The sequence below is a fragment of the Sus scrofa genome, chromosome 10 (genome assembly GCF_054392235.1).
Source record: "Sus scrofa isolate SSC_HxYL_T2T_F1_AM1 chromosome 10, Sscrofa_HxYL_maternal_Yorkshire_Landrace_v2.0, whole genome shotgun sequence".
Taxonomy (NCBI): Eukaryota; Metazoa; Chordata; class Mammalia; order Artiodactyla; family Suidae; genus Sus; species Sus scrofa.
The window spans coordinates 65885689-65899914 of NC_139392.1; positions in this window are offsets into that span (position 1 = coordinate 65885689).

The following is a 14226-nucleotide window of genomic DNA, read 5'->3' on the forward strand; positions in this document are numbered from 1 at the left end:
CTCTTCCCCCGCCCTGCCCCGGGAGATGATACTGCACGAGGTGAGGCTGTGCTGCATTCATGGGATCTGCCAGGCTGATTAATGTGTCTTTTCTGCCTGCTCTTGGAAGCAGTGTTCCGACGTTCCCTGTAGCACAACCCAAGCCTTCACGATATTTGGATGTGATTGCCTTTCACTTTGAATACATAGAGCAAACGATGTGTAGAAGCATTTCCGTGGGTCCTGAATGGTGTTAGTCACAAGAGCAGATGTTTGAGTTTAAAGTTCTCCTGTATTCTGTTGAGCCCTACGTCCCAAATGACAGAGGCATCATATGTTCTTTAATCTCTGTGTGCGTGTGTGTGTGTGTGTGTGTGTGTGTGTGTGTGTGTGTGTGATGTGGGTCCTTTAAAAAGAAGAGCTCAGGGCAGTGGCCCTTTGCCTGGGTCTAAGAGTAGTACTGGTTTAGGGAATGTTTCAAAATTTGTATTCATTTATTTACTTAGTTTGTACTTATTTTAAATAATTATTAAACTCGGACCCTCTGATGCATCAAAATGACATCACACTTCTGGGAGTCTGTCACTGAGTTTATCCTCTGATGATCCTGCAGTGATTAATACAAACCACAACATCTAAAGTTGCAAAAAAGCAGGGTCATTTTTAAAGTTTTTCCGGGGCCAACATACTTTTTAGCAGGGACAGTTACTCTAGAATTATCCTTTAGGAAATAGTGTCTTCACTGAGAGTCCGAGGTGTATGCACTTGGGAGAGGTCAGTTCTGCAAAGTCTTCCCTTCACCTTTCAGCAAGACTATCAAGGAGGCAGCTGATCAAGGGCGTTGCCTCCAGCCCATGGCTGCCCCTTCTCCTCCTCGCTTAGGTGCTCTTGGTCTCCATGGAAGGCTTTTTGTTTTCTTCAGCCCCATTCTTTTCAACATGGAGCCCATGAACCACCTTAAGCAGGGGTGCCTGCTAGAAATGCAGGTTCCAGACCCCAGCTCCATGCTGCAAGTGAGGTTTTCTGAACTTAGGCCTGTGGTGATGCTGACACAAGTGCTTCTCAAACTAGGACATGAGAAAAAATAATCTCTAGCGATGACCCTGAATCATACATCTTTATCATTAACATATTTGGGGCAGGTGGCTCTAATATAGTATCACTGATTGATAAACTGTATACATGAACTACTGTGCTAATGTATCATGTCAATTGTAAAACGCACAAAACCAGAAAGTTTTCTAAAGGCAAAAGTGAAATAAACAATATCATTTTGCTTTCTCTCTCCATGATATAAAACTTTTTTTGCCCTTGCCAAAATGTCATTTTTAATAAGTAATTATTAATATGATCAACAAGGTTATTTTTAGTGAAAGCTATGTAATTTGAATTGCTTTATGCTTTAAGAAATCTTGATTTAGTATTGATTTAAAGACTGGGACTCAAGTTCAGGTTAATTAGAGACTTGTTTTTAAATTTTTTTTTTTTTTTAATGGCTACTCCCCTCAGCATACGGCAGTTCCTGGGCCAGGGACTGAATCCAAGCTGCAGCTGTGCAACCAAGAGCCTTGGGTTAAGAACCCCAAGGCACCACGGATCCTTAACCCACTGTGCCACAGGGGGAACTCCAGAGATTAGTTTTTAATGGCAGCTCTCAAAGAGATACTTCAGGACAAGCCAGGTTCACACAGAAGAGGTAGATTTCTGGCTGTATTTGCCACCTCTTTTCAGTCCTATCCTCACGTTATGTAAAGAGCTTGGTTGGAATTATGCCGACAAGTCTGCCGTGAGCTTAGTCAGTTCTTGTAAATTAGTCACGAAGGGTTACATTTTTATTTTCAAGACCTGACTTTAATAACTTACTGAAACTCTTTGAGAGATTTTAAAATAGATTTGAAGATTCTGTTTCCAGGTTCTTAAAATGTGCTAAGAGTTTCAAGAGGCAGTCAGGAACAAAACCATACCAGGATAGGTACCTTCTTTACCATGTGGCTTTTGGGAAGCAGTTACTTTCTCAATTACTGTTAAATGTCATCTTTACCTGAAGGGGGCAGATGAAGAGTGTTTTATGGTTTTTGTTTTAAAGTGACTCTAAAGTAGATTCTCCCTGAAAGTCACATCCTGGAGAAGATGAACCAGTTACTGTGGTTTAAGGTGGACGTTTAGGAGACTAGTGGAGAAATAGTGAAAATCGTGAGACTGCCAAGAAATGGGCAAAGACTAGAGAATGAGAGGCCTGTATTTTACGCCCATGGCTTTCATTTTTATCCTCTGAGAAAGGAGCAATCCTAAGCGCCAATGACAAGAGTTCCCGTCGTGGCTCCACAGTTAACGAACCCGACTAGCATCCATGAGGATGCAGGTTCAATCCCTGGCCTCGCTCAGTGGGTTAGGGATCCTGTGTAGGGGTGAGCTGTGGTGTAGGTTTCAGATGCAGCTCGGATCCCATGTGGCTCTGGCGTGGGCTGGTGGCTAGAGCTGCGATTTGACCCCTAAGCCTGGGAATTTCCATATGTCGTGGGTGTGGCCCTAAAAAGACAAAACAAAACAAGTCCCAATTACAGACATCACTGTTTTAGGTGGGAGGGGTGCAGGCGTCTGGGGTGGCACTCAGCCCTGCCTGGGCAGACAGTGGGGTCCTTACCACGAGAGAGAATAATCACAGCAACAAGAGTTGTAATAACAGAGCCCTCAGGTGCCAGGCTTGTTCTAGGGCTTTCCTGTGCAGCACTTCAGTTAATATGCTCACCACTGTCCTAAGCGCCATCCAAGTGTCTGCCTTTTTCTGGATGAGGTCCTAGAGCTGCGAAGTAATAGCATCAGGGGTCCAGCAAGCCTGGGATGCCAGTCGTGGAAGGAGGGGTCGTGGTGCTGGGTAGGCCCTGGACCTGCTCGTTGGGACCCAGCTCGGCCTTCCTGGTCAGAGGGAGGAGGTACCTGAGGGCAGCTGGGGGCTGATGCTACCCATCAAGAAGCAGCAGCCCCCCTTCCTGCTGTAGCTGTCCCCTGCAGACTTACACCTGCAGACAGAGCAGAGGTTGGAGTATCCAAAATCATCAGTTGATCTTGTGGAACCTCGATTCCTAAAGTCTGCAGACTTCTTGGCAAGAATTCTGTCTGGTTGTTTCGGATATCGCTCACTTTAGAATGTGTTACTTTAATTTCTGGGACGTAGAAAGAGGTAACATCAGTGGCTGGGGCATTTTCTTGGACTGTTCTGAATATTAGTTTGTGGTTTCCTGGAGGGCTTCTCCAAATGAGTCGGTATATAAGCAGCCTTTCTTTCCCAGGCGTTGTGCTAGAGTCTCGAGATGCAGGGGTTTCAAGGCTCTGTCTCTTACGCTCAGGGGAATTGCAATGTAGAGACACACGGGTCAGTGGATATGTTGTTCAGACATTGTGTTGAGATTGTTCGTACATGCACAGCCTTGGGAAGACAGAGGAGGCTTCTGGAACGCAGGGTTTGTGCTTGGCCGGGTGGAGTGGTGGCCTCTTTCACTTCCCACCATCCTTCCCCATGTTCTCCTCACAAATTTCCTCCCATCCGCCTGTTTTCTTCTTTCTTCCTGTCATTAAAGCAGAATACCTTTCTTGTCATCAGAAAATGTGCTGTGAAGAGTAAACCAAGGTAGGAAGCAAATCTTCACCAATTGTCCTCGCCTAGGGTTAAAATTTCTCCATTCATTTTATTATTTTTTTTATTCTTATCTCCTGATTTTTTATCTTATTTATGTATATTTATTATTTATTTATTTAGATTTTTAGGGGTGCACTCGTGGCATATGGAGGTTCCCAGGCTAGGGGACCAATCGGAGCTATAGCTGCCGGCCTACGCCACAGCCACAGAAATGCAGCATCTGAGCTGCGTCTGTGACCTACACTACAGCTCACAGCAACGCAAGATCCTTAACCCACTGAGTGAGGCCAGGGGTTGAACCCTCAACCTCGTGGTTCCTAGTCAGATTCTTTTCAACTGTGCCACGACGGGAACTCCCCACAGTTTCTCCGTTTAAAGTCATCTAAATGTATTTTAGTAATCAGCGCCAAGTACCAGAAAGGTGAAAAACTTTAAGGTCATTGAATCAAGGCACTCCTGCCCTCAGCAAAAAATGCTTTTGCTTTTTTTTTTTTTTTTTTTTGGTCTTTTTGCCATTTCTTGGGCCGCTCCTGCAGCATATGGAATTTCCCAGTCTAGGGATCTAATCGGAGCTGTAGCCGCCGGTCTACACCACAGCTCACGGCAACGCCGGATCCTTAACCCACTGAGCAAGGCCAGGGACCGAACCCTCAACCTCATGGTTCCTAGTCGGACTCATTAACCACTGCGCCATGACGGGAACTCCTGCTTCTGCTTTTTTGAAAAAGAAATATGTCTGTTGTTACAGACGTTGTATAAGTGCCTTGAGAAAGCTAGAAAATAAGATAAAAATAAGATGAAAATAAAAGCACTGGATTCCTACCGTCGGAGGTTATCTTTGAAACTTTTTTGATGCCATTTTCAGATACTCTGTGTATGTGTATTTATTACGATGAGATAATACTTCACAAGTTGTTTATATCCTGGCTTTCCAAGTTAATGATATTTACTTTTATAATTCAAGATTTGTATTTGTCTGGAGTTCCTGTTGTGGCTCAGCAGGTTAAGGACTCGACATTGTCTCTGTGAGGATGCAGATTTGATCCCCGGCCTCACTCAGTGGTTTAAGCATCCCAAGTTGCTGCAAGCTGCAATGTACGTTGTAGACGAAGCTCACATCCAGTGTTGCTGTGGTGGAGGCTTCAGCCACAGCTCTGATACGACCCCTGAGGGGGGAACTTCCATACGCTGCGGGTGTGGCCATAGAAAGAAAAAAATTTTGTTGGTCTAATCGTCTATCCATATTTACATTTCTTCAGTTATCCCCCAAAGACCTTTTAGAGCTAGTTTGCCCAGACTTGAGTCCACGTCAGACCCACTTATTGAATCCAGTTGTTTGTCCTTCAATTTTCTTCTAAAGTAGGCTCCTCTCTGGTTTTTTCCCCATTATGTAGTTGACTTGTTGAATAGACCAGACCAAGGATCCCAGCAGAATGGTTGACCTTAGTTTGTCTGGGTGCCTTCTGGTGCTGCCCCTGATCTTTCCCGTTCCCTCTAGTTTCTTATGGTGACGTTAGATCTAGAAGTTTGCTGAATATGCCACAGACAAGGGTTAGTACTTTATTGGAAGTCACATCAAGAGACAACATCGGATGGCTCCACCATTCGTGGGGCTAAAATTGACCACTGGATGCGGGTGATGAAAATCTGATCCCTCTGTGAATGTCCACTTAGCTTTTACTCCTGTGACAAGAACGTAATCTTTGTGGTGTTACTTTGGCACCCTGTGAACGTCAGATGCCCCACAAACCATGCTCTTAATGCTCTTAACACTAGTTAGCAATCCTTGCTTGGGTGAATAATTTCTTTAGGGATTGACAATGATTAAAATCGAATTCAGGAGTTCCCGTCATGGCTCAGTGGTTAATGAACCCGACTAGCATCCATGAGGACACCGGTTCAATCCCTGGCCTCGCTCAGCGGGTTAAGGATTGGGCATTGCCGTGAGTTGTGGTATAGGTTGCAGACACGGCTCGGATCCTGCATTGCTATGGCTATGGCATGAGCTGGAAGCTACAGCTCCGATTGGACCCCTAGCCTGGGAACCTCCATATGATGTGGGTGTGGCCCTAAAAAGACCAAAAAAAAAAAAAAATCTAATTCAGTCCTTCCTTTTCTCTTAATGGCTGACATACTTCTGTAAAATTAAGCTTTTTCTCATCACGTGAGTTGTTTTTTTGTTTTGTTTTTTATTGATTACTCTGAAATGTAGTCTTACTGGAGACTCAGGATAAATGTTTAATTTACCCCATAGATACATGTTTTATAGGATGGAGCTCACTTAATAACTGCTTCAAATCATGACATATAAGTTGGGGAGGTTTTTTTTTTTTGAGTGTTATTATTCATAGATTTCAGTGATTCAAGTTTATGCCTCTGCACCCTCCACAACATTTTTTTTTTTGGTCTTTTTGTCTTTTCAGGGCCGCTGCCCCCTCAGCATATGGAGGTTCCCAGGCTAGGGGTCTAACTGGAGCTGTAGCTGCTGGCCTACACCATAGCTTATGGCAATGCCAGATCCTTAATCCACTGAGCAAGGCCAGGGATCGAACCCCAACCTCATGGTTCCTAGCTGGATTTGTTTCTCCTGCAGCACGACGGGAACTCCCCCCACAACATTTTTGTTCCAGGAAGTTGTAAGTTGAATAATTCAGTGTCACTTGTTTTACCTTTCAGGGTTATTCAGAAGAAACAGATACAGCTAAATCTATAATTTTATGAACATTTTGAAAAAGGAGATTGACCAGTGAAAACCCCTTTTATTACACATGACGAGTCACTCAGCCCAGAAAATGCTCTCCCTCGGGTGTGGTGTCTAATGTTCTCTCCATCAGCCTCACATGATTAAAATGAATTTACTCTTGGAAAACAGGTTTACTGAGACCGAAAGGGAAACACTGCAGTCCAGACAAGATGTTTCTATTTTGGGGAACTTTTTAAAAAAATGTAACACTATAGCTATTGAACTGTAGATATTTTTCTTTCCTTAAAAAAAAAAAAGAGTTGATAAATAACTACTGGCTTAAGTTGCACAGTTCATTACATAGCGCATCCATAGAAAAGAGCTTTCTATTTGTTTTGTCATTACTCTGTTTTATGTATTTATTTATTTATTTTGCTTTTTTAGAGCTGCACCTGCAGCGTATGGAAGTTCCCAGGCTAGGGGTCGAATTGGAGCTGCAGCTGCCGGCCACAGCCACAGCCACAGCCACATCAGAGCTGAGCCACATCTGCAACCTACAGAAGCTCACGGCAACGACGGATCCTTAACCCACTGAGCAAGGCCAGGGATCGAACCTGCCTCCTCATGGATACTAGTCACGTTCCTTACCTGCTGACCCACAACGGGAACTCCCATCACTCCATTTCTTTAAAGTGATGTTAAGCCCAGAAAAAAATCATCATGATGATAAACATGAGTGAGCACACATGCACGTGCATGCACGTGCACACACACACACACACACACACACACACCCACACCCACACCCACACAGAGAAATAATACTGAGTTGTAGAGTGACCAATTGTCTCGATTTTAGCACTGAAAGTCACATGTCCCAGTAACTCTCCAGTCCCAGGCAAAACAGGATGGTTGGTCACCCTTAAATTGTCAGATAAAAACAGTCTGGAATTCAGGCAACAGATCTCTGATGAATCTTCCTGGTTATGACTCAGATGTTTCACAAAGCCTTTAATTCAGAAACACATTGAGGAGTTTCCGTTGTGGCGCAGTGGTTAACGAATCTGAGTAGGAACCATGAGGTTTCGGGTTTGATCCCTGCCCTTGCTCAGTGGATTAAGGACCCAGCGTTGCCTTGAGCTGTGATGTAGGTTGCAAACATGGCTCGGATCCCGTGTTGCTGTGGCTGTGGTATAGGCCAGTGGCTATACCTCCGATTCGACCCCTAGCCTGGGAACCTCCATATTCCGCGGGAGCAGCCCTAGAAAAGGCAAAAAGACAAAAAAAAAAAAAAAAAAAAGAAAAAGAAACACATTGATACATCAAACTGGCAGGAAAATAGCCTTTTAAGTACATAAGGATATGAATTGTTAGAAGTACCTGGAATGCTCTCAAAATCTCGAAAAACTCCGGTATAAAAGCATCTCAGTCCTTCAGAAGAGGTAATACAGTTGCCAGTATTTTGACTGTTTCAGCCAAAGCTCAGGAAGTGGAATGGTGTGAGGAACAATGTGCTTGAGTTGATTTTCCCAATGGAATTTTATTTACGTTAAGTTCTGTTTTTATAGGGACTATTCATGGAGTGTTAGGTTAAAGGGGACCTTGCAAAAGTTACGCAGTCTTTGTTTCCACATCCAGTCAACACTACAATTAGTCCATGATGGGATTCTACCCAGTATATTTTTAAGTAGCCTCAAGGAAAGGGATATTCTATCTTAATTTTATTTCTTACCTAAAATTCTCATGCTTATAGGAGACACCTTTTTTCTAGTTGATGCTAGAAATCGTGAACAGCAGAGCATCATTCTTTGACAAAACTTAGAGATTGTTTTTCCGTTTCCTTTCAGTATTTTTTTTTTTTTTTGTCTTTTTGCTATTTCTTTGGGCCGCTCCCGTGGCATATGGAGGTTCCCAGGCTAGGGGTCCAGTCGGAACTGTAGCCACTGGCCTACTCCAGAGCCACAGCAACTTGGGATCCGAGCCGCGTCTTCGACCTACACCACAGCTCATGGCAACACCGGATCGTCAACCCACTGAGCAAGGGCAGGGACCGAACCCGCAACCTCATGGTTCCTAGTTGGATTCATTAACCACTGTGCCATGACGGGAACTCCCTCCTTTCAGTATTTTAATTCTGAAAGCTTTTACATTTTTTTTCTAAGACAAAATTTTTAATAGATGCAATTTTGGGAGGCTACTCCCATAGCTTGCACAAGTTCCTGGGCAGGGATTGAATCCACAGCACAGCAGTGGCAGTGTGGAATCCACTGAGCCCCCAGGAAACTCTTCTTAATAGATTAATTTTAAATTAATCAATATCACAGTTCCCATCGTGGCTCAGTGGTAAGGAATCTCACTAGTATCCATGAGGACACAGGTTCAATCCTTGGCCACTCACTAGATTAAGGATCTGGCATTGCTGTGAGCTGTGGTGTAGGTCGCAGACATGACTTGGATCTGGTGTGGCTGTGGTGTAGGCTGGCAGCTAAAGCTCTGTTTAGACCCCTAACCTGGGACCTTCCACATACTTTGACTGTGGCCCTTAGACAAGTCAGTTGTTCTCCATGACCAATGAACTTTGCTGAAAGCTTTTCCATTTTTTTCAAAGTTTGTATTTTCTAACCCTTATGTTGCATTTGTGGCTCTCCTTTGAATTCCAGAAGCATAGATTTGGATGTATTCACCAAGCAGGGCTGGGAGCAGTGATGTTTCTTTGGGAGAAAACTATTTCTACTTTGTAATAGATGTGTGTTTTTTTCTTAAGAGTATAGTTAATTAACAGTGTTATGTCAATTTCTGCTGTAAAGCAAAGTGGACTAGCTCATAAATATACCTACATTCTTTTTCTCATATTATCTTTCATCATGTTCTGTCCCAAGAGACTGGATAGAGTTCTTTGCGCTGCACAGTAGGACCTCACTGCTTATCCATTCTAAGTGGAATAGTTTGCATCTACCAGTCACAAACTCCCTGTCTATCCCACTCCTTCCCTCTCCTCCTTGGCAACCACAGGTTTGTTCTCCATGTTCATGAGTCTGTTTCTGTTTTGCAGATAGGTTCATCCGTGCCATATTTTAGATTCCACATAATAGAAGTTTGTATATTTAAATGATAGCGCTCATGGGAGTTCCCTTCCTGGCTCAGCGGTTAACGAACCTGGCTAGGACCCATGAGGATGCGGGTTTGATCCCTTGCCTCACTCAGTGGGTTAAGGATCCCACATTGCCTGTGACTGTGGTGTAGGCTAGTAGCCCTAGCTCCGATTTGAACCCTAGCCTGGGAAATTTCATATGCCATGGGTGTGGCCCTAAAAAGCAAAAATAAATAAATAAATTGTAGCACTCATGAAACTGACATATTTATAGTAAAGATAGGGTTATATAAGACCCTATTGTTGAAAAGTCTTAATAAATTGATGTTTCAAGGAATAGAACTCTTAGTTTAATTTATCATAGTTTAATAGGTTTTGTAGGATCTACAAATGGTTCTATAGGTATGACATCTGATTCTTAGGATTTATCCCTAAACTCTCATTCTTCATCCTCAAGACCAGATAGAAGCCTAATTCTGAATGCTTCCTAGTAAAAAGAAGTGCTTTCAGCCCATAAAAGTAAAAAAAAAAAAAAAAAAAAAAAAAAAAAGGGAGTTCCCGTTGTGGCTCAGTGGTTAACGAATCCGACTAGGACCCATGAGGTTGCGGGTTTGATCCCTGGCCTTGCTCGGTGGGTTAAGGATCCTGCATTGCTGTGAGCTGTGGTGTAGGTTGCAGACTCGGCTCGGATCCCGTGTTGCTGTGGCTACAAGTCCGATGAGACCCCTAGCCTGGGAACTTCCATATGCTGTGGGAGTGGCCCTAGAAAAGGCAAAAAGACAAAGAAACAAAAAACAAACAAAACCATGATACTAGGAGACATAAATTTTTTTATTTTAGTCCTCTTTTCTGATTTCCAGATTTTTTTTTTTTTTTTTTTTTTTTTTTTTTTTTGGTCTTTTTGCCATTTCTTGGGCCGCTCCTGCGGCATATGGAGGTTCCCAGGCTAGGGGTTGAATTGCAGCTATAGCCGCTGGCCTACGCCAGAGCCACAGCAGCGAAGGATCTGATCCGCGTCTGTGACCTACACCGCAGCTCATGACAACATCGGATCATCATTAACCCACTGAGCAAGGGCAGGAATGGAACCCACAACCTCATGGTTCCTAGTCGGATTCGTTAACCACTGCGCCACCACAGGAACTCCGATTTCCAGATTTTTGACCTGAGTTACTGCGTTCGGTGGGTATTTTAGGGATCCAGAGTTATTATATTTAGGTGGCTAGTGTTTTTGAGATTGAAAGGGCTAACAAGTTAAAGGGTATTTGCCACTTGATGCCAGTGTGGAAGACTTGAAAAAGTGTTCTCAAACTTTAACGTGCTTGTAGAGTCATCTAGGGATCTTATTAAAATCCAACCCTTTTTAAATTTTTATTTATTTTTAAAAATTTTTTGTCTTTTTGTCTTTATAGGGCCACACTTGCGGCATATGGAGGTTCCTAGGCTAGGGGTCTAATTGGAGCTGCAGCTGCAAGCCTGTGTCAGAGCCACAGCAATGCAGGATCCGAGCTGCGTCTGTGACCTACACCACAGCTCACGGCAACACCGGATCCTTAACCCACTGAGTGAGGCCAGGGATCGAACTTGCACCCTCATGGTTCTTAGATTTGTTTCCTCGGCGCCCCAGTGGGAACGCCCCAAAATCCAATTCTGATGCAGGGTGGCCAGTTCTGTTTTTAAGGAGCTCCTAGGTGGTGCTGATGGTGCAGGACTATGCTTCGAATAGCAAGATTGTGGAGAATTTACCTACAGCCTTACCTCAGCCTTTCTCTTCTTTTTTTTCTCTTTTCTTTCTTTTTTTTTTTAAAAGGTCCCTACCTGCAGCATGTGAAAGTTCCTGGGCTGGGAGTCAGCTATGCCACAGCCAGAATGATATGGGATCTGAGCCTTGTCTGCAACCTACACTGGATTCTTAACCCACTGATCAAGGCCAGGGATTGAATGCACATCCTCATGGATACTAGTTGGGTTCATTACTGCTGGGCCATAAAGGGAATTTCAAAACCTATTTATTGAGCAGTTCTTTATTCATTTACTATACTTGCTGAATTTTTGCCTGATCTGTTAGAATCATTTGGTTGTGAGTGACAGAAAAAAACCCAAGCCAAAATGGTTTAAACAAGATAATCTTCTTTCTTATATCCAAGTGTCCTCCTGGCATGCCAAGATGTCAGAGATCTAGTCCCCTTCTGTCTTGTTGCCTCCCAATGCATGCTTTCTGCCCAGAGATGATTATCTGGTCCAAAATGGCTGCTGGAGTTTCAGCCATTACAACCACATCCCGGCCAGAGGAAAGTGAGAACCGGAGATAAAAATGCATGCTTCCTTACCCCCACACTACATCTCTCTGTATCCCATAGACCATGTGTAATCACATGGCCACACTTAGCTGCAAGGAAGGCTGGGAAATGTAGTCTTTATTCCAGGTGGTCATGTGCCCATCTATAAAATTGAGGAAACTGTTGCTATAGAAATGGGATTGGCAGACTAGGGTCAGAAGACCAAATCTGACCACTGAGTTGTTGGGTTTTTGTTTGTTTTTGTTTTTCTCTTTTTTCTTTGTAGGGCTACATCCGTGACATATGAACGTTCCTGGGCTAGGGGTCGAATGGGAACTGCAGCTGCCGGCCTACACCGCGGCCACAGCAACATAACCCATTGAGCAAGGCCAGGGTTCGAACCTGTATCCTCAGAGAACATTGGGTCCTTAACTCCCTGAGCCACAATGGGAATTCCTACTGCACATTTTTATAAATAAAGTTTGATTAGGACATAACTATGCGCATTCATTACATAATACCCGTTGTTACTTTCATAGTACTTTGGTGGAGCTGAATAGCTGAGAAAAATCAGAGGGGCCGCAAAGTGTAAAATAAAATATTTTTTTAAATAATGAAGTTTATTCGATAAATTACATAAGAAAAGAAGTAATTCTAAGATTTTAATGTACTTTTTTGTTTTTTATCTTTTATTTATGTGTATATTTTTTTCTACTATACAGCATGGTGACTCAGTTACACTTACATGTATACATTCTTTTTTCTCATATTATGTGTCCCATCATAAGTGACTAGACAGAGTTCCCAGTGCTACACAGCAGGATCCCATTGCTAATTCATCCCGAAGGCAACATTCTGCATCTATTTACGCCAAACCCCCACTCCCTCCCCTTCCTCCTTGGCAACCACAAGTCTGTTCTCCAAGTCCATGATTTTCTTTTCTGTGGAAAGGTTCCTTTGTGACGTATATTCTATTTCAGATATAAGTGATGTCATATGGTATTTGTCTTTCTCTTTCTGACTTCACTCAGAATGAGAGTCTCTAGTTCCATCCATGTTGCTACAAATGGCATTCTTTTGTTCTTCTTAATGTCTGAGTACTATTCTATTGTGTATACATACCACATCTTCCTAATCCAATCATCTGTCAGTAGACATTTGGGTTGATTCCATGCCTTGGCTATTGTAAAATATTTTGTTTGGCTTTTACAAAAAAAAATGTTTGCTGATCACTGCTACAAAAGAACAGAAACAGTCAGCAGTCTCTATTACATTTCTTAGGCAATCTCCCCCTCCTCTCTCATCTTTTTAAATCAACTCTAATAAATTTTTTTTTACAATGTTCTGTCAATTTCTGCTGTACAGCAAAGTGACCCAGTTATACATGTATATACCCCTCCTCTCTCATCATTAATCAAGTTCAGCTCACTTATAAAATGCTGTATTTTATAAGTGAGCTGAACTTGTGGACTGGTCCGTTCAGGCCTCAGTTCAGATGCCACCTCCTCAGGGGGCTCTTTCCTGACTGCTTGGTCTAAAATAGCTGTACCCTCCTCCCCATCACTTCCCAGGCCTCCTGTGCCTTATTTTCTTCATGTCACTTATCACTGATTGAAATTAGGTTGTTTCTTGTCCTATTTCTCAATAAGCATGTAAGTTCCAGGAGGGGAGAGCTTTTATTTAACACCACTGTATCTCTAACAAAGACAGGGCCTGGTACATAGTAGACACTCAGTATTCTTCAGATTTCCCTAGAAACTTACTCTTTTATTTTTTTGTCTTTTTGTTTTTCTAGGGCCACACCCATGGCATATGGAGGTTCCCATGCTAGAGGTCTACTTGGAGCTGTAGCCTACACCACAGCCACAGCAATGCGGGATCCGAGCCGAGTCTGTAACCTATACCACAGCTCACGGCAATGCCGGATCTTCAACCCACTGAACAAGGCCAGGGATGGAACCCGCAACCTCATGGTTCCTAGTTGGGTTCATTAACCACTGAGCCACGACGGGAACTCCTAGAAACTTATCTTTAAAAAAATTTTTTTTTATACCGTTGGCTTACAGTGTTCTGTCAATTTCTGCTGTACAGTAAAGTGACCCAATTATACATATATATACATTCTTTTTCTCACATTATCCTTGATCACTTTCCATCACAAGTGATTGGCTATAGTTCCCTGGGCTCTACAGCAGGACCTCATTACTTACCCATTCCAATGCAATAGTTTGTATCTACTAACCCTAAACTTCCAGTCCATCCCACTCTCTTCCCCTCCCCCTTGGCAACTGCATGTCTCCTTTCCATGTCCATGAGTTTGTTCCTTTTCTGTAGATAGGTTCATTTGTGCTGTATGTTAGATTCCACATATAAGTAATGTCACATGGTATTTGTCTTTCTCTTTCTGACTTGCTTCACTTAATATGAGAATCTCTAGTTCATGCTGTTGCAAATGGCATCATTTTGTTCTTTTTTATGGCTGAGTAGTATTCCATTGTGGGTATGTACATCCTCTTAATCCATTCATCTGTTGATGGACACTTAGTTTGCTTCCAAG